Below are 26,785 nucleotides of genomic sequence, written 5' to 3'. Positions count from 1 at the left end.
TTGATTTCAAGTAGGTAAATAGGAAGGATTTATTCCTTTCACATTTTAAGAAGCCAGAGGTAGTTTCTAACTTTATCTTATATCAGGACCAGATGGATTCTGAAGGTTAACAAATTCACTAAAGGACACTCAAAAATGACTAAGACTTTGCAAATAAAATGAATCACTGGTGGAGTCTAAATTGAAGGTAACACCTGAGTATTACCTCAATGCCCCCATCTCAAAACCTTTTTAAAAAAAAAAATTGATAATGGGATTCAAAATGCTGGCTTTGACTTACACGTCTCACTTTTCCATTTCCCATTTGACTTGCTTAAATATTTATAGAGGATTTTTTTTCATTCTTAAATGTTTTTCATTCTCAGGGTTTAAAAATAGAATCTCTGATGAGTGGGCACTTAACCAGTTTATTCCTAAACCACTATCCACACCTGTGTGCCCTTTCTCACTTTTGCACTGAAGTTACCTAAGATCTTTTGGAGTTACTGCTGGCTCTATGCTCAGAAATTGCTCCTGGCAGGCTCAGGGGACCATATGGGATGCCAGGATTCAAACCACTGACCTTATGTATGCAAGGCAAATGCCTTACCTCCATGCTATCTCTCCGGACCCTCCTTTCCTTTCCTAACCAAATAAAATGGAACACTTTAAGCAAGGAAGTTGTCTGATCTCCGTGAATACTTCTATTATCACAATTCAGAATTTTTTGGAGGAAAACAATGGTTGCCTAGGCAAGATTTTTACCAGGTTTATGAAGTAGAAACTTTCAAAGCATCTATTCTTAGCATTATGTTAGGCAGAGGGAAAAGACTAGAAGCAAGGATAACCTTGGAAGCACATGAGCTTCCTTAGAAGAAATAGATAAAATGAGCAACAATAAAAGGTTCGTAGTGGTAGCAAAAGGCATATGTTACGTCCACATTCAATACTTACTTCTCTACCAAAGATGACTCACAGAGATTGCCCAATACTGCCTCAAAAACCAGGATTGGGTTCCAGAAGAAGCGCAGAATAGGAATCGGCAAGAGCCAGATGTTAAAAATAATAAAAATCAAAGCAAAAGCTGAAGATGGAGTCCAAAAAGGTTTCATTAAGTGAATGGGCATCAACTGAACTTAATAGGATGAATCAAATTTAGTTTTGGTTGAGAGGCAGAAGAGGGGAAGTGTTTGTGCATGCAGGAACATATCAAATGATGCGTTAGGATGGTGCTGGGCAATAAGACTTAACAATACTTCCCAGTAATACAATATGATTGAAGCCAAGGAAACATTTACTATGTAGTGGTAGAAAAGTTCTTGAGCATAATTCAACCAGCATAATGCAACCAGCTTTTTCTAATCCAACTGAGACTTTGGGCATAATTTCAAGGAAATGGTAAGATGCCTCATATACTCTTATTCATTTAGTCTCTTAGTTTGTATAAATATGGAAGAGCAGTTTATCTGATATGCCCTGGGCTGGGAACAAGAAGGACCAGCTCTAGGCTTAAAGGGTCAGAAGAATTACGACAGCAATTCTGGGTAAGTTGTCTGTGTTGAATGATTTTGTTTGCTACCATCTCTTTTTGCAGCCTGACTTAATTTAGGCCTATCTTAACAGCTTTCAGTCTGTATTTATTCTAATTTGCCTGGCTATTTGGAGTTATTGCATTTGCATTTAGAATGCTCTGTCGTTGTTAGAAAACTGCACCCTAAGTGAGATGAAAAACAATTGTGTTCCATTCCAAAATATATTTTAAGGACTCAGATGTCTGGGAGAGAAATAAGATGAAAGGCATTTTGATGGGTAGCTGGATCATGAAGCACAGCGAATAGTGAAAGAGATTGACTTAATGTTACCTCTCAGAGCAGAGTGAAATCTATTTGCACATAAAATAATAAATATGGGAAAGATTTTAGTTTGGAAGTAGTTTGGTTAATTGGAGGTTTGGTCTCTGGAGCAGTGGTTTAAAATTTGTCATATTTCACCACAGAAGTCTTGAATTCTTAGTAAAAAGAGCACCAATTTGTGCCGGAGAAATAGCACAGTGGTAGGACGTTTGCCTTCCATGCAGGATGGACCCAGGTTTGATCCCCAGCATCCCATATGGATTCCCGAGCCTGCCAGGAGTGATTTCTAAGTGCAGAGCCAGGAGTAACTCCTGAATGTCATCAGGTGTGGCCAAAAAACAAACAAACAAACAAAAATTAAAATTGGGACCGGAGAGATAGCATGGAGGCAAGGCATTTGCCTTGCTTGCAGAAGGTCATTGGTTCAAATCCCAGCATCCCATATGGTCCCCCGAGCCTGCCAGGAGCCACTTCTGAGCATAGAGCCAGGAGTAACCCCTGAGCGCAGCTGGGTGTGACCCAAAAACAAAAACAAACAAACAAACAAAAAAAAGCACAAATTTTAAACTATTGTTTGTGTTGAGCTGATCACACATTCTAATCTGTCAGAAGGAGCAAGTGCCTCCAATTTCTTCAAATCAATTTAACTGAGAACCTGATTCCACCAAATGATGAGAAATTTCATCAGCATGATCATCTTTGCTAAATAAGTGGCAAAAGGTGTTGGGGTCAGGAAGATAGTCCAGGCGATCACCTTGCATTCAGCCAACCCTAGTTCAAATCCAAGGCTCTACATAGTCCCCTTACCATTGCCCTGCCATGAGTGACCCCTGAACACAGAGCGAGCAGCAGTTCCTAAGCACTTCCAGATATTACTCCCCAAAATAAAAATAGGCTTGTTCCTCAAGCCCATGTTCCACCTTGAATACATATGTTGCTTATCTCCATGTTCCTTTTCTATTTGGGGCCACATCTGGAGATGCTGAGAGCTTACTCCTGGCCTCCTGGCCTCCTGGCTCTGAACTCGGGGATCACTTCTCACTGGCTGGGGGTGGGGGGCCATATCGGATGCCTGGGATTGAAACGGCCAGCTCTGGGCAAGACAAACACCACTCTCGCTGTGCTATGGCTCTGGCCTGTTTTGATGTTTCGATGCCGCCTGTTTCCACTCTGGAGGAATTTATTCTCTCTCAGATATAGGCTTTTTTCTCATCTCATGTTTCTAAAGTTTCAGTAAAAAACTTACTTGCTTTCTCTTCTTGAAATTTTTTACTTTGAGGGGAAGACAACAGACCCAGAAAGCCTGTGCTGGGGTCAGGACTGACCTAATCCAGGCCAGGCATTTTTCTAAGCACTGGCCGCCAAGGTGGTATAAGCAGAGAGGTGAAACACTCTTCAACTTTCTTTGCTCCCTACTATACTGACCCACAGAGGAAAGTTGTCACTAGTGATGAGATTGGTGTTAAAATATTATATGCCTAAAAGTCAATTAGTAAAAACTTTATAAATCACAGTTCTTAAGAATTTTTTTGGGCTCACACCCGGCAGCACTCAGGGACTACTTCTGGCTCTACGCTCAGAAATTGCTCCTGGCAGGCACAGGGAACCATATGGGGTGCCAAGATTCGAACCACCGACCTTCATGCAAGGCAAACGCCTTACCTCTGTTCTATCTCTCCGGGCTCCCTTAAGAAGAATTTTTTAAAATAGAAATAAAAAATTGGGGCCGGAGAGATAGCATGGAGGTAAGGCGTTTGCCTTTCATGCAGAAGGTCATCGGTTCGAATCCCGGCGTCCCATATGGTCCCCTGTGCCTGCCAGGAGCAATTTCTGAGCATGGAGCCAGGAGTAACCCCTGAGCACTGCCGGATGTGACCCAAAAGCCACAAAAAAAAAATTATAAATGTTTTGTCTATAAGAAAAATTAAAATAAGGGCCGGAGAGATAGCACAGCAGTAGAGTATTTGCTTTGCTTGCGGCCAACCTGGGAGGGACCCAATTCGATTCGCAGCATCCCATATGGTCCCCTGAGCCTACCAGGAGCGATTTCTGAGCACAGAGCCAGGAGTAACCCCTGAGCACCGCTGGATGTGGCCCCAAAACCAATCAATCAATAAATAAAGTGTATAAAAAGTATAAGAAAAATAAAAATAAACTTAGTTGTTTCTTTGATATTATTCTCCATTGGGTCTTCTTGAAACTTGTTATACTATGTTGGTTCTTCTGAATTGCCTTTCTCCTCTTATTTAAGTCTTAATGATTTGTTTTTCTTTCTATTAATAAGGGTTTTTCTTGTTGAAGTGTGCCCCCCCATGCTCGCTTTGGCAGCACATATACTAAAATTGGGATGATACAGAGAAGATTAGCATGGCCCCTGCACAAGGATGACATACAAATTTGTGACGTGTTCCATATATATATATATTTTTATTTTTATTTTGGGCCACACCCGGCGTTGCTCAGGGGTTACTCCTGGCTGTCTGCTCAGAAATAGCTCCTAGCAGGCACAGGGGACCATATGGGACACCAGGATTTGAACCACCACCTTTGGTCCTGGATGGGCTGCTTGCAAGGCAAGCGCCGCTGTGCTATCTCTCCAGGCCCATGTTCCATATTTTTTAAGGAAAAAAAAAAGAAGTGTGTCCCTGGTTCAGCAGCAATCTCATCTTGGAGCTGATTAGAAATGGACTTTTCTTTGATTTTGGGGCCTCCCCCATCTGTGCTCAGGGCTTATTCCTGAATGTGCCTGGGTCAGCCACATGCAAGGCAAGTGCCTTCCCCATTGGATTATAGCTCCAGCCCCTAGAAATAGACTCTAGTCCTCTGGAAGCTACTGAATTAAAATAAAGTATTTATTTAACAAGCTTCCCAGGTAATTCTTAGGCACATTGAATTGCCAGAGGTACTGCAGGCATTTTTTAAAATTATCTTTAGTTTTTTGTGCTTATGAATTATCTTTGTTGTGGCATTTGTACCATTAGTTCCTAGCAATCCTTTTTTTTTTTTTTTTATCAGAAATCGTTCCTGTGGGTCCGGAGAGATAGCACAGCGGTGTTTGCCTTGCAAGCAGCCGATCCAGGACCAAAGGTGGTTGGTTCGAATCCCGGCATCCCATATGGTCCCCCGTGCCTGCCAGGAGCTATTTCTGAGCAGACAGCCAGGAGTAACCCCTGAGCACCGCCGGGTATGGCCCAAAAACCAAAAAAAAAAAAAAAAAAATCGTTCCTCTCTTGGGGACCATATGGGATGTGGGGGATCTAACCAAGGTCCGTCCTGGGTCAGCTGCTGCAAGGCAAATGCCCTACCGCTGCACTTCGGTCCCAGTAAATCCTATCTTTTACTAATTTATTTTTAGTGTTTTTGCTTATGTACATACTAGTTTCTTGATATTAGTCTGGGATGCTCTTTTCTAGTGAACATTTTATTTGTGATTTTTTGTTTTTGTTTTTGTTCTAAGGGAGAGCGTGAACGCAGTCTCCCTCTACCACAAATTATGCAGTTGAGTTTCCCACATTTGGGGAAATCGCAGGGGTCAGCACACCCGGAGTGCAATGGGTGAGCCTCGCCATGGGGAAACCACCTTCTTGATCATGGTATCTCCCCTGCCAGGTAAGTATGATTTTTCTATTGAATATTTTATTTGTGATTTTCCCTATCCTTTTTCTTGCATATTTTGGTCTCTTTCTTTTTTTCTCCCCCCCCCCCACCAAGGGTTACTTCTGGCTATGTGCTCAGAACTTGCTCCTGGCTTGGGGGGTCCATATAGGATGCCGGGGAATCAAACCTCAGTCCATCCTAGGTTAGCACGTGCAGGCAAATGCCCTACCACATGCACCACCACTCCAGCCCCTTCTTTTTCCTTTTCTTTTGTTTCTTTGTTTTTAGTTTTTGTGCTACACCTGGCAACACTCAGGTGTTACTCCTGGTTCCACACTCAGAAATAGCTCCTGGCAGGCTTGAGGGACCATGGGAATGCTGGGAATCGAACCACTATCCTTCCCAGGTCTACAGCATGCAAGGCAAACCCTCTACCACTATGCTATCACTACAGCCCTCTGGTCTTACTCCTAGCTCTACACACAGTGATGATCTTTCCTGGTGAGCTCAGAGGAACACAGGGAGTGCCAGTATCAACCAGAGTCACTCACATGAAAGGCAATGCCCTCCACTGTACAATTTCTTAGATCTCTTGGTCTAATTCTTTCATGTTGCTTTTTTTTTAAATTCCTATAGTTTTTATTACGACCCTATAACTTACCAAGCTATTCATAATAGTTGTTTCAGGCATTAAAATTTCCAACACTCAACCCACCACCAGTGTTGCCTTTCTTCAGTGTCCCCAATTTCCCACTCACCACTCCAGCCTGTCCCCATCTTATAGGCACAAATTCACTTGTTTCTTACAACAGTGTTAGTTGAGCTTCTGTGCTATTGTTTGGCTTACTGAGCTTACTAGATTCCTAAGAAACATTCCCATCAGATGTCCCAGATCCTACTGGGCTGACACTACTATACAAGATCCCAGGACCTATATAGAGCTGGAACACATCTGGCCGCTTGGCAATTTGATGAAGTTCACTTGTGATGTTGAGCTGTATACCCTGTGGGAGGGTATCAGGGGGTGGCACTGAGCTGTGGCTGCCGTGATTTCATGCAGAAAAAGAGGATCCTGCCCACCCCCATTCTGAGAAGGCCCAGTTTAGAACCCAGAACAACCTACCTGGGAAGAGTCCCACCAGACAGCTCTTGGACTCAGAGCACTGACCCTGGGACAGCAGGGCAGCCAGTCTTCTGAAAAGCCATGGAAACAGCGTGTGGGCGTGGCCATGTAGGGCGTGGTCACATTGGGAGGGTGTGGTCATAATTGGGGGCAAGGCCATGGGGGCAGGACAGGGACATCATTGGGGCCCTGGTCACACAGGGAGATGCATAGTCAAAATCAGAGGGCATGACCACAGCAGGGGGTGGAATACAGCAATGAGGGCAGTGCAGGGCCACCAACCTCCTGGAGCATCTGGCCACCCAGGGGTCTCAAACTCGCTGCCAGAGAGTTGTTGCAGCCTCCGTACAACATTTTGTGGCTCGCGGCCGGCCTTCAAATATGCGATTTTTTAAATTTTTTTTATTTTTAATTATGAGAACAAAGATGCAAAGAAAGAGGACAAGGTAAAGTTACAGTGGAAGGACAATCACCCATAATATAATTCTCAGAAGTCCCCTTGATGATATCTTAACTTTGAACTTTCAGCCAAAGAACATTAAGATAAATAAAACAGAATCCATGTACAATTACTTTGTCCCTCAAGTCCCCAGATTGTAACACATGATAATATTTCTTAACAGCACACATGGCAATCTAAAGCCATAAAACTTACGTAACTCCTTAAACATTAGAGGCATAGCATTTTTTACATTTCCATGTACATGCATATTAGCTTAACCTCAAATTTTAAGTGGTTTTTTTTTTTTAAGGATTAGAGTCAAAGGAGCACAGTAAAAACGGTGTTAGAGTGGCAATTGTTGTTTGCATAGGCACACCAAAATATGAGGGGCCTGGAAAGGAATAACCTTGGCCTAAATACAAAGAGACCCGACCCCTGAAGCTTCCTGGCATAAGACCAACTCTAGGCTCCAGGCATGTTAGATTGTCCAATCCAAGACATTGTCCGTATCACCAACACACTTTTCACACAGTCTCTGTTGGTATCATGTTTCTGTATTAAAGATCCTGGAATCTGCATCTCCTACATTGAAGTCAGGATGTGGAGCGTCCTCTCGTTTCACCTCACCATTAAAGGGCAATGCAGGAAGCCCTGTCCTGTAAGCAGGTCGTTGTTGTTAAGTCTTCTCAGTGTTAAGGGAAGTCTCTTTTGAGCAGGTCGATGTCTGAGCAGTGGTAGGGTCTTCCGTGGTAGAGGATTGCTTCCAGGTGATGAACCTGGATGTTTCGTGGAAGGCTTCCCTGGTTCAGGAGTGAATGAAAAATGCCCTTTCTTCTGAGGCCTGTGCCAGGTCGTTATGCCAATGTTCAGGGTGTAAGGTCCCTTTGCACTACAAGATTTGTGTATTCCAATCTCTATTAGACAGGATCTTATTTGTATGTATAGTATTTTCCCATTTTAATGTGCCTATGCAAAAAAGGAGCAATGCCACGTGGCATTATTGGTGCATATGGGGACCGTAAGAACAAGTCCAACAATCCCCATGACGTGGTTCAATCATAAGCATTAACCTGGGGGACTCTTTCACCAAAATTCCTTGTTGAACAGCTCATAAAGAGAAGATAAAAAGTGGTTAGAATCGTCATTGTATAAGAGAATATTTAGTAAGACTTTTAGCTGTCAGAGAAAAAACACAAAATATTCTAAAGAAATACGTGTCCTTTTAATGTCTTTTTTAAACAGTTTGGGGTTGTTACACACAATGCACGGCTTTGGTCTGTGATTAGGATTGTGCAGTGCTGAAGTTAAAAAGGGTAATGTGGTGCTCGCTTTGGCAGCACATATACTAAAATTGGAACGACACAGAGAAGATTAGCATGGCCCCTGCGCAAGGATGACACGCAAATTCGTGAAGCGTTCCATATTTAAAAAAAAAAAAAGAGTAATGTGGGTTAGTGATGTTTGGGGGGGGCGGTGAGAGAGTTAAGGAGTAAAAATGAGCTTTGTAGGGGTGTGGGAAAGAGCAGAATACAAAATGGACATTCTGGATACGCAAAACATATCATAAAGATAAGGAATACTCTTAATACATGCAGTGCACGCAGGGGCGCTAACCCCCGGGTGGTTTTCCATATGCAGAATGGTCAGAAATTGCCAGTGACAAACAGCGCAACCGAGCAAATCTCAGCACACCCCAAGTTAGGACCAACCATTTCTGGCCGCCTGGGCTGCCACCCCAGAAGGCCTGGAGGCCGGGGGCAGAAGAGGGGAAGGCTGCGAGCCTATCAAGGCTCCCAGCGCACCCAAGTTAGGGAGAAGGCCTTTCACATGGGGTCTCCCCAAACCCCATGCCAGCTAGAGCTAGCCTCCAGCTCAAGAGAGGATCGAGAGAGAGCCGGAAGCCAGGATCTGCCCGCCCTACACCCTGTGCCCCCCCCCCCGACACCCACCTTGTCTGGCCGCCTGGGCTGCCACCCCAGAAGGCCTGGAGGCCGGGGGCAGAAGAGGGGAAAGCTGGGGGCTTATCAAGGCTCCTGTGGTGTACCCCAAGACCCACCCATATCTGGGAGGAGTTTTGGGAACCGGATAATAGGTGTAACTACCTGCAAGACCTCCCATTTCTGGGAGGGGTCTGGAAAAGGATAGATAAACCTCTGAGCCAGGGGATTCGGGCCTTTTTGCCCTTTTGCCGTTTCTCTTTTGGCCCGGCTTGGCTTCCTGGCTTTTGGATCTTTGGGCCGCATGGAGCCCAAAGGGAAGATGGCTAACAGGAGATAAGATGCAGGGCTAGCAAAATATAGCTGTGCTTAAAAGGTTGACATAGGCCACACACCTGTGGTGGCAAGGGCATGACTAAAGATGATTCTTCCTGATGGCTGCGTGTGAGTGAGTAATTTCACCTGGGCCTGGAACTCGCCGGCTGCATGGAGGTTGCAGAGCCACGTGGGCTGGATGGCATCCTTCACCATCCAACCCATCGTTATTTATTTAACACAACATCTGGTGCTCCGAACTTTGACCTGAATCCTGAACCCAAGAAACCAGCAACAATGGTAACATTTCTGCTTTTCAGTTTAATTTTGGCTCTTGTCGGGTGCACTGAGCCCAAAACCCTGGGCCACGTGCAACCATTTTTAAAAATGGCCGACACCCCATCTGGGGGTTCAAAGGCCATTAAAACAAGAGAGGTGAAAGCTTGCACCACCTCTGGCCAAGGCCCAGAACTAAAACTTTGTTACAAAAACCAAAAACCTCGGCCTCTTCAAAAACTTATTAAAAGTCTAAATTGGAAACGGAGGAGAAAAAAGACTGTATTGAAAATGGACTGATTTTCTGAGAATGACCTTTGGCTTGAATTTGAATTTCGACTTTGGAAATTTCGGACTAAACTTTTAGTTTAAATCACTTGGAACTCTGAACATCCAAAGTGCTCCCAGAGGGGAAAAAAGGCAGCGGTTAAGCCCCTGCGGCAAAAAGCTCCAAGCGGCAAGCTCCAAGCAGCTCGGCTCGGCTGGGATCTCGGCTGGAATCGGCTTGGCTGGGCTCAGTTTGGCCCGGAAAAGCGAAAAACCTGGAATCCTCGCTCCAGATCACAAACCGGCAGCGGAGCCTGGAACTACGGAAGAAAGCCACGTGGTAAGATCAGCGTGGGACAAACCAACATCTGAACTTTAAAAGTTTACAAAAGCCACGTGGTGAGATCAGCGTGGGACAAATTAATCTAAACTATGGTTTTAGGTGTAGAAAATTAGTGGGTAGTAATATTTTACTCATAGTTGGTGATGGAATAAGTTTTAATTAGTTAGTGGTTAAAAAATAAAAATATAAGGGAGGTAATACAGATTAGCCCATTTTAACATCTAATTTCTAACCACCTGCATCTTTGTCTTAGTCATTTTCTTTATGATTTAAATGTGTTTTGTTGTCTTTCAAAGTTAATATTTTCTTTTCCATGGACAAGACCCACAGTCTCTGGATCCCAGTTAAACTGTGCTATCTGAATTTCTGGTTTTCCATCCACATACAAAATGCTATTGTTGACCGTTTCTACAATGGCTACCCCAAGATTGCACCGATCCCAAAGGAAATACAGAAGCCCAACCAACTTATGATGTAATGATGTAACGCTTGGGGATGCCCCAACACATGGATGACTGTACTGGCCTTCCTTCTTCATTCAGCTTGATGTTATCTCCTGTACAAGGCTTCAACCGGCTTTTCCAGACCCATCAAGTGTCTTCTGCCGGTCTTTTTGGAGTTCCAGACCCCTCATATTTACAGATTGGTATTGAACTCTGTAGAAATTACATCTGTTGTTTTTCCTATAACTGTAATCCTTTGAAGTTATGTTTGGTACTACGCTTCTTTTGACTATCGTAATTAATGTTTTTCTATTTTAGTTTTTAATATTAGGAATCGATGTTGTATTACATTAAGGTTTTGCTTTCTTGACTTTAGGTTTGTGAGTTATATATTATTGTCTATAATTTCCCAAATGATATTTTTGTCTGTTCTCAGGGTTTTTTGCGTGGGCGCATCATAGGCAAAATACTAGGTTTATAGAAGGTTCCATCCATTTTGGATGGGCCCTCAAGTTGTTTATTTACACAGGGAGGGTCTCTGCCTTAAACATTTTGTTTTGGTTTGTGACTTAAGCTCCCATCTATAAATAGTCGACATCAATTTCAGACATCTTATGGACTTCAGACTGGATTAAGAACTTGGACTAAGTTCAGATACCTATTGATCATCATTGCAGTGGCTCCCCACTGTGCAGAGGGTGTATGTGCCACTTCTTCCGAAATAAAGGCCTAGTTCAATGCCCTCAAAGATGGGCTTTCTGGTCTACCTGAACTTGAATGAAAATGGAGCTGGAGAGATAGCATGGAGGCGAGGCGTTGGCCTTTCATGCAGAAGGTCATTGGTTCAAATGCCGGTATCTGCCAGGAGCGATTTCTGAACGTGGAGTCAGGAGTAACTCCTGAGCACTGCCAGGTGTGACCCAAAAACGACCACCACCACCACCTACAACAACAACAAATAAAGAAAAGGTGCTTCTTCTTGCCTGCTACACAACCTTTCTGGTGTCTCTTCGAAAGATCTATGTACGTCTTAGATTTATCTTCTCAGGAGCTTGTAGTTGATTCCTTGATACATGTTTCTGGTTTTAGACACCCTGTGCTTAGGTTAGAAGTTTTTCTTTACATTTTCCTGTGATGCGCTTATGCAAACAGCCGCTCTTTTATTATCGACTAATTTTTCTTTTAATAATTGTAGACAATATTGTTTGTTTACTAAAAACAAAAGGGGGAATTGTTGTGTATGTAAATATTTTGGGGGATTACTATGTTGCTCACCCTAATCTGATTAGGTGATTGTGCCCTACCCTAGGGTGTGACCTGGCATTCTGCCCCCACCCTAGGGTAGGACCTGATTCTGCTTCCACCATTGGTTGGTATCTGATCCCACCATTGGGTGGGACCTGACTCTGGACTATAAGAGCAAGGGTCTGTGGAAGGCGAGAGGCTTTTTGCTGGCTGGAACTGAATCGGAGTCTTTGGACTTCAGTTTTGTCCATCCGAATAAAGCAAATATTTCCACGAGCCTGATTGTCTGCGAGCTGTTTACCCGCCGTTTCACCTCAGAACCGTGGGCTAGACAGGGTGGCAGACACGTGCTCCGAGCTGGAAGAAAAGGGCCTCATTCTCCATCCCTCCATCAGTCAACCTCTTCAGGGGCTGTCCTGCTACATAATGACGCCCAGACAGGGACCTGAACCCTGGACCCTCAGAACTGTAAGTGAAATATTTCATTGGAAATTTCCTATGCTGACCATCAAATGGTTTCTGTGGTTAGTCATGTGGATTTTACCACCCTTAGTCTTACGCATTGGTGCTCTAGTATACAAGTGGATCATTCCATTTTGTTTAAAACTAATTGGTTTTGATCTAAGGACAATCACTGCAGTTGGATGGTTGTGGTCTATATTTCAAATGAAAAGTGTAGTGTCTCTAGCCATCATAGTTTGTGGAATTTCTGTGTTGACTAACGTTATTATTATGAGCATAGTTATTTGCTGTTATTTCTATTTAGGAAATAGAAAGTGCAGAAATGGGAGGTCTTGCAGGTAGTTACACCTATTATCCGGTTCCCAAAACTCCTCCCAGATATGGGTGGGTCTTGGGGTACACCACAGCTCCCAGCGCACCCAAGTTAGGGAGAAGGCCTTTCACATGGGGTCTCCCCAAACCCCATGCCAGCTAGAGCTAGCCTCCAACTCAAGAGAGGATAGAGAGAGCCAAATATGCAATTTTTATTCGGTAAGCGAATAATCGTGAATACTGCATATTTGAAGACTGGCCGCGGGCCACAAAATGTTGTACAGAGGCCGCAACAACTCGCGGGCCGCGAGTTTGAGACCCCTAATAAGTCTCCTGATGCCCAGTGAAGGACACAATTTTTATTTGAGGGGCCAGAGAGATAGCATGGAGGTAGGGCGTTTACCTTGCATGCAGATGGACAGTGGTTTGAATCCCAGCATCCCATATGGTCCTCCAAGCCTGTCAGGAGCAATTTCTAAACGTAGAGCCAGAAGTAACCCCTGAGCATTGTCAGGTGTGACCCAAAAACCAAAAAAGAAAAACAAAACAAAATAAACAAAAAACACCACAAAGGATTTTTATTTGGGTTTTTTTGGAGGGGGCACACCTAAAAGTGTTCTGGGATTACTCCTGGCTTTGCACTCAGGCCTTACTCTTGGGAGTGCTCAGGGGACCACATGGGATGCAGGAAATAGAACACAGGTGGGTCACGTATAAGGTAAAGATTTCTGCCCCTCCTCCTGCATTGAGGACCTGAGGGCCATGACGTGTGGATCACAGCCTAGTATGTGCCTCGTGGGTGTGAGGTTCTGGGTTCGGCCCGTTGGCACCTCAGTAATATGGATCCAGAGGTAAGAGAGTCACTTGGCTACCGACTGAAGCACCTGGATCCAGCCATGCCTGAAGCTAATGAAGCCTAAAGAATTTAGTTCCTTAAGCTCATAAAATTTTTTTGCTGCTTGGGATATCTGGGCCTTGAATCTCCAGAAAGGAATCCCCTGAAGAATCAGGACAGCTGGAGGAAACCCTGGTGGGAGGAAGGGAGCTGATCAGGGAGCATCCTATGAGAAGCCAGCCTCCGGGCAGCCACTAGAACTTCTGCCCCTTGCTCAGCCGGTAGTTTCTCCAGAAGTTTTGTTTCCACAGCAGCCACCAGTACTCCCATGACTCAGGGTCCAACTTTTCCAGCATCTTTGGGGGGCACAGGTTCATATGGAACAGCCACTTGGGGTACTCGGAGTTGGGTTTTAGGGGCATGTCCTCATCCCCCTTGTAGATGTTGACACCATGGCATGTGTGGTCAGCAGAACTGGGCCCTTCAGATCCTGGCTTGGGACACCGCCTTTGCCTCTGTTGGCCCCTTTAATGACCAGTCTCTTGGCATAATTGCATGCGACCAGTCTCTTCTGATCAGCGGGCTCTGTAGTTCTCTGGGCCAGCAGCAGACCCAGAGCCGGACAGCTCCAAAGAGGCGTCTAGCTGCCATGATGTGTGCTGACACCTTCCTTGCAAGTGCACACAGTTCTCTCATGTCGCTTTTTAATTTTTTTATTCTGTTGATCCTTGATAGTTGTGACTTATTAAAAATAAAGATGTGATTCTTCTCTTCCTTTCTGTAAGAAGCCTACCTCCTGCTAAGTCAGTTTTCCTAAAATGCAAAGTAAACAATTATACATTAGAAGGACATGTTGACATGCTGTGCTTTCTTTACTTTTTTTAGTTTTGGGTCCATACCCAACAGCACTCAGGAATTACTCCTGGCTCTGAGCTCAGAAATTACTCCTGGCAGGCTCAGGGGGCCATATGGAATGCTGGGAATTGAACCTGAATCTGTCCCGGTTAGGTCGTGTGTAAGGCATACGCCCTACCTCTGTGCTATAGCACCCTATTTTAATTTTCATTGTTACTTGGGTTTGGGATTGCACCTACCAGTGCTCAGATCTTACTCTTGGCACTTCACTCAGGGGTAACTTCTAGTGGGACTAAGGGGGTACTGGTGATGAAACCCAGGTCAGCCACAAGCACCCTACTATTGTTCTGGTCCATTGCTGTGCTTATTTCAACGTTTGTTCAGGGGAAGGGGGCAGTGCCACACCTACTAGTACTTAGAACAATACTCATATCATATCTGGAAGCAAACGCTGGCTTCGTACCTGCAAAACAAGTACTTCTGCCATTGATTTCTTGATTGAATTATCAACCTAGCCCAGGAATTGATGTGCCTGACCACGAGTACTCCAGGAATCAAACCCACAGAAAACTTAAGTCTACAACACACTAATTTTTTCCAATTATTTATTTCCCATGGGAATTAGACCTTCTGTTTCATAATGCAGCATTTTCTGGTGGATATGATGTTCTTTGCACTCCCATTCTCTTTAACTCCGAAAATCAAATGAAATGACAGCCTAAAACTGTCCCTTTAAACCAGTGCTTCTCAATTATTTTCTGTCATGACCCCCTAGGAAGAAGGAAACATTTTTCGTGCCCCCCCCCCCCGCGCAGCTGTAATTAATATCTTCATTAAAAAAAACTTTTTTTTTTCTTTTTTGGGTCACACCCGGCAGTGCTCAGGGGTTACTCCTGGCTGTCTGCTCAGAAATTGCTCCTGGCAGGCACGGGGGACCATATGGGACACCGGGATTCGAACCAACCACCTTTGGTCCTGGATCAGTCACTTGCAAGGCAAACGCTGCTGTGCTATCTCTCCGGGCCCATTAAAAAAAAAAACTTTAACCTGCAAAACAAAAATATAAAAAATAATTTGAGCTGATTTGTTAATCAGAGGTGATGTCTGGATTAATGGCTCCAATGAGCACGTTTTGCAATGCATAGCTTTTCGAAGTGGGGTTTGAAGCAGGACACAGCAACTCTCAGCTCCAGAGACATACAGAGACATAAACACCGGATTACTTGTTATGACAGTGTATGCCGAGGTTAAATGCCCCCCCCTTTATGGAGCCTTGAGCCCTACCTGGGGGGGCTTTAAACTAACAGTTCTATCTAATTAATCAGTATACTTTGGTCCCACTGTCTTCCAAAATTTATTTGTAATTTATCTATGGATACTCTTTTGTTCTTTCCTCTTTAAAGGTTTTTGTTGTTGTTTTGGTTGTTGTTGTTGTTTTGGTTTTAGGCCACACCTGGTGGCATATCGGGGTTACTCTTGCCTTCATGCTCAGAAATCGCTCTGGTAGGCTCAGAGTACCAGAATCGAACCCAGGCCCATCTTGGGTCAGCTACATGCAAGGCAAATGCCCTACTGCTGTGCTATCTCTCTGGCCCCTTTTGTTTGTTTTTTTTTTTTGTTGTTTTGGAGCCACATCCAGAGGTGTTCAGGGTTTACTCCTAGCTTTGTGATCATAAATTCTCCTGGCAAGGCTCCTGGTTGACCATATGGGATGCTGAGGATTAAACCCAGGTTGGCTATGTACAAGGCAAATGCCCTATCAGAAGTCTCTGGCTTACGATAACTTAATATGGCTTAATATAATATAGAACCCAAGAATAATTTGGGTTGCTATATTTAAATCAGAAATAGTGGTCTCTAATCTGTAAGTTAAATACCCATAGCAGCTTTGTAGTAAAGATTAATTCAGAAAAGAACACCAGAGCATGTACAGGGAATGTTCCAGCATTGCATGATGGTTCTGGAGATAAGATGATTTCATTTAGGTGGCTTTGTATTTAAAGTAGGCCAGAACTGTGCCATTTGACAGTCTTAATAATTAGACCTTTTTGGTAGTCATTGACATACTGTCACTGAAAGATTAAATCCTCAAATAAGCTACAACTAGAAAGCAAATAGATTTTACAGAATGCAGGTTAGAAAATGTGCAAGCTTTGAATCATGAGATAGAGAACCGAGTTTCAAGAATTGAGTGTATAGGGCCAGAGAGATAGTACAGTGTTAGGGCATTTATTTGCCTGGCACGTAGCTGATCCAGAACAGATGGTGGTTTGAATCCCAGCATCTCATATGGTTCCCCATGCCTGCCAGGAGGGATTTCTGAGTGCTGAACCAGGAGTAACCCCTGAGCACCACCGGGTGTGACCCAAAAAAACAAACAAACAAAAAATATGACTATTACAATTTGACCCGAGAAACTGGTCCCCCCAGAACTGCTTAAAAGAAACAAATGTGGGGCCAGAACAATAGCACAGTAGGTAGGGTGTTTGCCTTGCATGTGGCCAACTCTGGCTTGATCCCTGTGCCTCCTAGGAGTAATGTCTGAGTGCTGACTAAAAACCAAAAATTAAAGAAACATACATACGTCATAGATGTAGGTCTAAAATTAGCAAGTGGAATTTTAAGTTATATGGATAGAATTATAATAGATTGTTTTAATAGGTCTGCTTATCTGAGTTGGTCTCTCCTTATTTGTAGAATTATGTTCAGACTGAGTGATGCTACTTGCTTGTTTAATGTTTTTATTTGAGTGTCTTAGTTTATAATATTGTTACAATAGGGTGAAACAAGAGCAAAGCAGTAAAGTGGCCAACTGCAGGCTGGACCATGGTTTGATTCCCAGCATCCCATATGATCCCCTGAGTCTGCCAGGAGCACTTCTGAGTGCAGAGGCAGGAGTAACCACTGAGCGCTGGGTGTGACTCAAAAACAACAACAAGTAGTTACAATAAAACAGCAACTATGCTACTCATAGTTGCAGAGTTACTATACCAATCCCTCCACCAGTATTTCAAGATTCATTTGGGGGGGAAGGGGTCACACACACCCTGCAGCGCTCAGGGTTTATTCCTGGCTCTGTGCCCGGAAGTCGTTCCTGGCAGGCTCAAGGGATAATAGGGGATGCCGGGATTCAAATTAGGTTCTTCACGTCCTGCATTGGCCACGTGCAAGGCAAACGCCTTACTGCTGTGCAAGATCCTTCCTTGGCCCCACCTCCCTTAGTTACCTCTTTCCCATCATGTCTTGGGGTTTCCTACATTTAGAGATGGTTTCATACCTTTCTAAGGACCCAAATTTTCTAATCTGATGAGCAAGATTACCTGGCATTTTTCTTTGACTTTCTGGTTTACTTCACTGAGCACAACAACCTAAACTCCATCCAAGTTCTAGTAAACCGCAAGACTGTTTCTGTTCTCATAGCTGAAGAGGACTCTAGTATGTCAATATACTAGTTTCTTGACAAACTCATCTGTTGTTGGGTATGTGGGTTGTTCCCAAATCTTGATTATTGTAAATATTGCTATGATGAATGCAAGTGTACACATTTATTTTTAGAAAAATGTTTTTGTATTCTTAGGGTAAGTGAGATGCCCAGAATTAAAATCATTGGATCATATCTTTAAACTATTCACAATGTTTTGAGAAGTCTCCAAACCATTTTCCACACAGTCATGAATGATAATTCCTTTCCTTTTTTACCACTTCCTTGCTAATATTGAATGTCTTTGGTCTTTTTCTTACTTTTTAAATATAAATTTTTATTAAAGCAACATGATTACAAGCATATTCGTAGTTGGGTTTCAGTCATAAATAGAATAGCCCCCCTTCACCAGTGCAACATTCCCACCACCGTGCCCCCCTCCTCCACCGCCCACGCCTGTATCACAACAGGCATTCTACTTCTCTCATTCTTTAGCATTGTCATGCTAGTTGTTAGTGTAGTTATTTCCCTAACAGCATTCACCACTCTTTGTGGTGAGCTTCAAATTGTGAGCCAGTCCTGCTGGCCCTCCTAGGGCTTAACTCTATTGTCTCTGGGCCTTATTACAGTAATGTCTTTAATTTTTCTTAAAACCCATAAATGAGATACTATTCTGTGTCTTCTCTCTCCCTCTGACTCATTTCACTCAGCATAATAGATTCCATGTACATCCATGTATAGGAAAATTTCATGACTTCATCTTTCCTGACGGCTGCATAATATTCCATTGTGCATATATATGTATCACAGTTTCTTTAGCCACTCATCTGTTGAAAGGCATCTTGGTTGTTTCCAGAGTCTGGCTATTGTAAATAGTGCTGCAATGAATAGAGGCACGAGGAAGGGATTTTTATATTGTATTTTTGTGTTCCTAGGGTATATCCCTATGAGTTTTTGGTCTTTTTCATATAGATAATTTCCCTTGTGTGAAGGGATATCTCATTGTCGCTTCTGGCTTGCACTTTTTTTTTTTTGCACTTTTCTGATAATCAGAATATATATATATATATATATATATATATATATATATTAGTTTATGAGCCACACCTGGCAGCGTTCAGGGGTTACTCTTGGCTCTATGCTCAGAAATCGCTCCTGTCAGGCTCAGGGGACCATACAGGATGCTGAGATTCCAACCACCATCCTTCTGCATGTAAGGCAAATGCCCTACCTCCATGCTATTTCTCTAGCCCCATCAAATGGCTATTTTTATATCTTCTTTTTAAAATTTTATTTTATTTAAACAATTGTGATCTACAGAGTCCTTCATAGTTGAATTACAGACATTATGAGTCAGGGGCCATCCCACCACCAGTGTCAACCTTCCTCCAACAATGAACCTAGAGTGCATACTATGCCACCACCCTTTGCCCCCTGACCTGCCAGTATAACAGGCCCCTTTAAGTTTAGATTGTTAAAGTTTAGAACCCTTGATTCTATTATCATTGCCTTTGGCTTGGATATTTAGTTCTGCCCTTATTTATTTTCCTACCAATGCATCCAAGATATTTTTATATCTTCTTTGAGGAAATTTCTATTTACCTCTCCCCATTTTGTTTGTTTGCTTTTGGGGTAAAGGGTGGCCCACACTAAGTGATGCTCAAGGTATATTCCTGACTCTGTGTTCAGAGATCACTCTTCATGGGGTTTAGGGGATTGTATGGGTTGTCTGAGAGCAAACCCTGGTGGCCATCTTCAAGCCCTACCTGTTGTAATATCACTGTTGCTCTTGCCATTTTGATCTTTAAATTTTTTATTACTTGCTTTCAGAGTACTGGATATGATATTAACCCTTTGGTGTATGATTAATATTGTCTCCCAATCAGTAGAGTGACTTTTTATTTTCGGCCTCATTTCTTTTCACAGAAGAGAAGAATTTTGTATTTGATATAGTCCTTCTTGCTTTTATCTGCTTTTGTTTCCTTTGCCAATGTCATTGAATTCTCCTTGGAAGTCAAGATCCTGGAGAGTCCTGCCTGTGTTTTTCCTCAATATATTTTTATAGAGACAAGTTTACCACCTTAAATTGATATTTGTGTAGTGTGAAACAGGAGTCTAGATTTAGATTTTTGCATGTGGCTGAACTGTTTTCCCAGCACCATTTGTTGGAGAATATCTTCATTTCATTTAGTCCCTTTTTTCTTTTAAATTGGTATTCGTTTGATGTCCTTAAAGAATACCATAGGATCATGACCAGAGCAATAGCACAGTGGTTAAGGTGTTTGCTTTGCACACAGCCAACCTAGGTTCAATTCCCAGCATTCCATATTATCCATCAAGCACTACCAGAAGTAATTTCTAAGCTCAGAGAAATGAGTAATCCCTGAGCACTGCTGGGTGTAGGAAACAACAACAACAAGAATAAAAGAATACCATAAGAATTGTAATGAGGATTTTGTTGCACCTGTTAATACTTTGAGTAATATGGTCATTTTAATAAAATTGATCATTCCAATTCAAGAACAAGTATTGTGTTTCCATTTTCTTGTGTTTATTTCCTCTCAGATGTGAACTATAATTTTCATTAAATGGTCTTTTGCTTCTTTATTAGATTGACTTTAAATACTTGAATTTTAGAAGCAATTATATATGGAGTGATTTTCTTTATTTTTTAAAAGTACTTTATTTAAACACTGTGATTCACAAGGTTGTTCATAATACAGTTGCACTTTTTTTTCACAGTTACAAAATTGTTCATGATTGAGTTTCAGTCATACAGTGTACAACACCTCTCACCAGTGCACATTTCCCAGCACCAGTGTCCCAGTTTCCCTCCAATTCGCTCCCCTAAGTGGGGGTGATTATTTTAATATTTCTTTCTCTTTTAAATTATTGTTCATATATAAGAATGCAGCACATTTTATGTATCAGTTTTGAAGCCTGCTACTCTATGGTAAAGCTTTACCATTTCTAGGAGGTTTTGTTGTTGTTGTTGTTGTTTTAAATGAAACCTTTCAGTTCTTCTAGTTATGATATAATGTCATTTGTAAACAGTGATAGTTTAACTTCTTTACCGGTTTTGAGTTTCTTTAATTTCTCTTTCTTGTCTAATTGCAATGACTAGGACTTCATTGCTATGTTGAACAATAGTGATGAAAGTGGACATCTGGGGCCGGAGAGATAGCATGGAGGTAAGGCGTTTGCCTTTCATGCAGGAGGTCATCGGTTCGAATCCCGGCGCCCCATATGATCTCCTGTGCCTGCCAGGAGCAATTTCTGAGCATGGAGCCAGGAAAAACCCCTGAGCACTGCTGGGTGTGACCCAAAAACCAAAAAAAAAAAAAAAAAGTGGACATCCTTATCTTGGGCTGGATCTTAGAGAAAAAAAAACTGTCAGCTTTTCTATTCCTTACAGATGATGGCAGCTTTGTGTTTGTTGTCTATGGACTTTACAATACTGAGTTCAGTTTCTTCATCTCCCATTTGTGGAGGGTTTCATCATAAATGGATACTGAATCTTATTTAATACATTTGAATGTTTGTTTTTTTTTTTTTTTTTTGGTTTTTGGGTCACACCCAGCAGCAGTCAGGGGTTACTCCTGGCTTCATGCTCAGAAATCGCTCCTGGCCGGCTCGGGGGACCATATGGGACGCCGGGATTCGAACCGATGACCTTCTGCATGAAAGGCAAATGCCTTACCCTCCATGCTATCTCTCCGGCCCCAATACATTTGAATGTTTATGACTCTGCTGCTATAGAGATGATCAAATAGCTTTTACCTTTCCTTTCATTAACATGTGGCATCATATTAAATGATTTGTAAATATTGAACCATTTGTGCATCTTTGGAATAAACTCCACTTGATTGTGGTACATAATGATATCAATGTATTGTGTTTGCTTTTCCAGGACTTGACTAAGGATCTTTGCATCTCTGTTCATCAGAGACATTAGTCTAAATTTTTGTGTTTGGTTTTGGGCCACACCCAGGGGGGTTACTCCTGGCTCTGCACTCAGAAATCACTCCTGGCAGGCTTGGGGACCAAACCTTGGGGATCAAACCTGGGTCAGACACATGCAAAGAAAGCACCCTACCCACTATGCTATTGCTCTGGCCCCTGAAATTTTCTTTTTTCAGTAATGTCTCTGTCAACAAGTGAGTCTCCTAGTAATAGAAAGCCTGAGAAGGATGGATACTGAGGTCTCAGAATGATTAACTCTTTGTCCAAAAACAAAAAACATCTGGCCCCAGGCTTTGTTCTTGCGACAGTTTTTCATCAGTGCCTGAAATTCCTAGTCAGGAATTGATACTTCCTCCTGATTTAGTCTTGAAAGGTTGTGAGACTCCAGAAACTCTTCCACTTCTTCCATATTTAGTGGCATAAAGGTGATCAATGTAATTTTGTGTGATCTTTAGTATTTCTTTTTTTAATTAATTTTTTATTTTTAATTATGAGAACAATGATGCAAAGAGGACAAAGTAAAGTTACAGTGAAAGGACAATCGCCCATAAACAGAGTTCTCAGAAGAAATCCCCTTGCTGATGCCTAAATATTGAACTTACAGTCAAAGAACATTCAGAAAAATAAGGCAGAACCCATGTACAATTAGTTTGTCCACAAGTCCCCAGATTGTAATACATTATAACATTTCTTAGCAGTACACAAAGCAATCTAAAGCCATGAGATTTATGACCTTTTTTTTTTTTTTTTTTTTTTTTGTTTTTGTTTTTTGGGCCATACCCGGCAGTGCTCAGGGGTTATTCCTGGCTGTCTGCTCAGAAATAGCTCCTGGCAGGCACGGGGGGACCATATGGGACACCGGGATTTGAACCAACCACCTTAGGTCCTGGATCAGCTGCTTGCAAGGCAAATGCCGCTGTGCTGTCTCTCCGGGCCCTTTCTGTGACTTCTTAAACATTGAAGGCATAGTATTTTTTTTATATTTTCATGCACATGCATATTAGTTTAAGTTAACATCAAAAGTTTAAGAGTATTTTTTTAAGGGTTAGTCAAAAGAGCACAGTAAAAACGGTGTTAGAGTGGCAAATATTGTTTGCATAGGCCCATCAAAATATGGGGGACATGGAAAGGAAAAGCCTTGGTCTAAATATAAGGAGATGCTACCCCTGAAGTTTCCTGGCATAAGACCAACTCTAGGCTCCAGGCAAACTAATTTATTCAACCCAAGTCATTGTCTGTAGTGCCAATACAGTTTCATTTTTCACGCAGTCTCTATTGTTGGCATCAGGTTTCTATATTAAAGATCCTGGACTCTGCACATCCTACATTGAAGTCAGGCTGGTGTGGAGTATTCTCTAGTTTCACCTCACAATTAAGGGGCAATACAAAAAGCCCTGTCCAGTAAGCAGGTCATTGTTGTTGTTAAGTCTTCTCAGTGTTAAGGGAAGTCTCTTTTGAGTAGGTCGATGTCAGAGCAGCGGTAGGGTCTTCCTGGTAGAGGATTGCCTCCAGGTGATGTTATATACAACCTTGGATGTTTCATAGATGTCTTCCCTAGATCAGGGGTGAATGGAGAATGCCCATTCTTCTGAGGCCTGTGCCAGGTCTTTATGTCAATGTTCAGGGTGTAAGGTCCCATTACACTACAAGATTTGTGTGTTCCCATCTCTATTAGATAAAAACTTATTTGTATGTATAGTATTTTCCCGTTTTAGTGTGCCTATGCAAACAAGAAATAAAGCCACGTGGCGTTATCAGAGTATATGGAGGCATAAGAACATGTCCAACAATAACCATGACTTGGTTCAAACATAAGCATTAAACTGAGGGACTCTTTCACCAAATTCCCTATTGAACAGTTCACAAAGAGAAGAAAAGATAAAAAAAGGGGGGGGGGAATTGTCACTGTATAAGAAAATATTCAGCAAAAGTTATAGCAGTCGGGCCCAGAGAGATAGCACAGTTTGTTTGCTTTGCAAGCAGCTGATCCAGGACCAAAGATGGTTGGTTCGAATCCCGGTGTCCCATATGGTCCCCCGTGCCTGCCAGGAGCTATTTCTGAGCAGACAGCTAAGAGTAACCCCTGAGCACCGCCGGGTGTGCCCCCCCCCCAAAAATACCAAAAAAAAAAAAAGTTATAGCCGTCAAAGGAAACACACATAAAATGTTGGAAAGACATATGTGTCCTTTTTATGCCTTTTGGAATAGTTGGGTGGATATTAACTCCAGGGCACCACTTTGGTCTGTGACTTAGGACTCTACAGTACTTAAGTTAAAAAGGGTAAATGTAGAGTAATGATGATAGGGGGTAAGAGAGTTAAAGAGAAAATGATCTTTTGTAGGGGTGTGTGAAAGGGCAGAGTACAAAATGGGCATTCTGCATACATAAAAACATAATTCAATGATAGTGAGTACTATTAATGTATCTTGTGCGCGCGAGGTTTCTATTGTAATTTTTCTCCTTTCATTTATTTTATTTCATTTTGGGGGGATTTGGATACACATACAGCAGCGTTTAGGAGTTACTCCTGACTCTGCATTCGGAAATTGCTCCTGGCAGGCACAAGAGATCATATGGATGCTGGGAATTGAATTTGGGTTGGTCACATGCATGACAAACACCCTACCTGCTGTGCCATTACTCTGGCCCCTCCACTTTCATTTCTGATTCAATTTACCAGGATCTTCTCTCTGTTTTTCCCTTTGTGAAAGACACTGGAAAAGACTGTACTCTGTAGCAGACCTGATGAGATGATCATAGAAGAGTAAAAGTCATGGGGCAGGGCTGGACAAGACAGCGCCTTATACATGGCTGACCAGAATTTGATTCTAGCCTGCCCAAGAGTAATTTCTGAGTACCGCAAAGTGTAGCCCCAAAACATAAACAAAAATAAGAGCTGGATAGATAATACAGCAGGTTGGCCTTGTACATGACCAACCTGGGGTTGATCTTTAGTGCCACTTATGGTCACCTCTAGCACTGCCAGGAGTGAACCCTGAGTGCAGAGCCAGGAACAATCCCTGAGCATTTCTGGTTTTGACTCCAAAACTAAAAATATATCAATAAAATAAAAACAAAAGTCAAAGGAGTAGTGGACTCTACACTCATGAATCATTCTTGGTGGTGCTTGAAGGACCATATGGGATGCTGGGGATCAAACCCAAGTCTGCTACATCCAAGGTCAGCACACACTACCTGCTGTGCTATCATTCTGACCCAGAAGCATTTTTATGATTAAGGTTTTATAAGTGAGTCTTTAACCATTTCCAACTTCTTGGTAGTGTGACAATTTCTGGGGTTCAGGTGTACAAGAGTTTTGTGGATTTTGGGGGGTGTACTAGGTGATGTTCAGGGATTACTCCTAGCTCTGCACTCACAAATTACTCCTGGTAGTTCTCAGGGGATTATATGACATGCCAGGGATCGAACCCAGGTGAGCCTCATGCAAGGCAAGCGCCTTCCCTGCTGTACTGATTCCAGCCCAGCAAGATTTCTTTTCACGGGCCCGGAGAGATAGCACAGCGGTGTTTGCCTTGCAAGCAGCCGATCCAGGACCAAAGGTGGTTGGTTCGAATCCCGAATCCCAGTGTCCCATATGGTCCCCCGTGCCTGCCAGGAGCTATTTCTGAGCAGACAGTCAGGAGTCACCCCTGAGCACTGCCGGGTGTGGCCCAAACACCAAAAAAAAAAAAAGATTTCTTTTCACTAATTAAAATAAGTTACCTCTCTGCTGATTTATATATTTTATTGATTGATTGATTGATTTTTTTGGGGGGCCACACCCGGTGATGCTCAGGGGTTACTCCTGGCTATGCATTCAGAAATTGCTCCTGGCTTGGGGGACCATTTGGGAACCATCCCAGGCTAGCACACGCAAGGCAGACGCCTTACTGCTCGCTACTACTGCTGCCTGCTGATTTATATTTTAAGTTGCCATGGTTCATTTCTGGAAAGCTAATTTGACCCAAGTACCCAAGGACTGATGAGTAGATAAAGAAATGGTGGTACTACACACCAGGCAGCACTCCTTGGCTATAAGAAAGATGAAATCTGTCCCTTTTGTAGGTGTAGGAATAGAACTAGAGTGGAGTCAATCAGAAGGAGAGGGACAAATACAAAATGGCCTTGATCATATGTGGAATATAAAGAAACACAGTAAGGGAACAACTAATAGCCAGTGGCTGCAGGCCCTGGCAGTCAGTCTGCAGAACTGAGTTTGCCATGGGGTGGAGTGTTGCTGGGAGGAGCACATTAAACACTGATAGAGAATTCCAAACAATCTAGTGGTAGGTGCATATTGTGTGCCTGAAACTTTTCTTTTTAATTCAAATTTTATTTTTTATTTAAAGAAAATACATCACAGAGTTGACACAATCATAATATATTTGTTGAAACATTATTAATATTATTAATTAATATAAAGTAGGATATCTAAATAAAATTTTGGGGGAGATTGGCCAATGTGGGTTGGCCATGTGCAAGGCAAACACCTTCACCTCTGCAGTACTCCTCAGGACCCTTGAAATGTTTATATTGAATTAATTTGATAGTAAAATTTACAAGATAGTTCTGGTATTCTTAATTTTAAATCCTAAGGAGACATTCAAGAAGAAAGAACATGGTTCCCAACACCCCCTCCAGCTGAGACCCCACTCACTTTTAACATTTCCAAATATCTTCACTAAGTCCTCTATCCTCTTTCTGCTGAGTGCTCCTTGCTTGATTAGATCTCCTCTGTCTGTTTTCTCCTCTGTCTCTGTTTTCTCCGCTGTGTCTGTCTCTCCTCTGTCTCTGTCCACTCTTTTGTGTTTCTGTCCTCCAAAGAAAGATATAAATATATGCTTACCAAGGTTTGATCCCCAGTATCCCATATGGTTTCCTGACACAGACACACACACCCCAGAGTAATTTTTTTTTTTTTTTGGTTTTTGGGTCACACCCAGCAGCACTCAGGGGTTACTCCTGGTTCTACACTCAGGAATTGCTCCTGGCAGGCTCGAGGGACCATATGGGATGCCGGGATTCGAATTGCCGTCCTTCTGCATGCAAGGCAAATGCCTTACCTCCATGCTATCTCTCCGGCCCCAGTTATTTATTTAGGTTTTGGGGCCACAGC

At 42.7% G+C, this 26,785-nt stretch overlaps 3 non-coding genes and 1 pseudogene across 3 annotated transcripts; 2 read left to right on the top strand and 2 right to left on the bottom strand.

Moving 5' to 3' along the window:
- The first annotated feature begins 4,144 nt into the window (after positions 1-4,144).
- On the top strand, positions 4,145-4,251 carry LOC125996713 (U6 spliceosomal RNA). Its single transcript, XR_007491395.1, has one exon. It is a non-coding gene; the product is annotated as a U6 spliceosomal RNA (small nuclear RNA).
- Positions 4,252-5,285: 1,034 nt separating this feature from the next.
- LOC125996714 (U1 spliceosomal RNA) lies at positions 5,286-5,449 on the bottom strand. The gene has a single exon (XR_007491396.1). It is a non-coding gene; the product is annotated as a U1 spliceosomal RNA (small nuclear RNA).
- A 2,866-nt stretch (positions 5,450-8,315) lies between these two features.
- LOC125996655 (U6 spliceosomal RNA) lies at positions 8,316-8,422 on the top strand. Its single transcript, XR_007491336.1, has one exon. It is a non-coding gene; the product is annotated as a U6 spliceosomal RNA (small nuclear RNA).
- A 5,261-nt stretch (positions 8,423-13,683) lies between these two features.
- Positions 13,684-14,080, bottom strand: LOC125996507 (39S ribosomal protein L54, mitochondrial-like; annotated as a pseudogene).
- Positions 14,081-26,785: the final 12,705 nt, after the last annotated feature.

This window comes from Suncus etruscus, chromosome 18 (assembly GCF_024139225.1).
Source record: "Suncus etruscus isolate mSunEtr1 chromosome 18, mSunEtr1.pri.cur, whole genome shotgun sequence".
In the NCBI taxonomy this organism is placed as follows: Eukaryota; Metazoa; Chordata; class Mammalia; order Eulipotyphla; family Soricidae; genus Suncus; species Suncus etruscus.
This window is presented reverse-complemented; position numbering and strand designations above follow the sequence as displayed.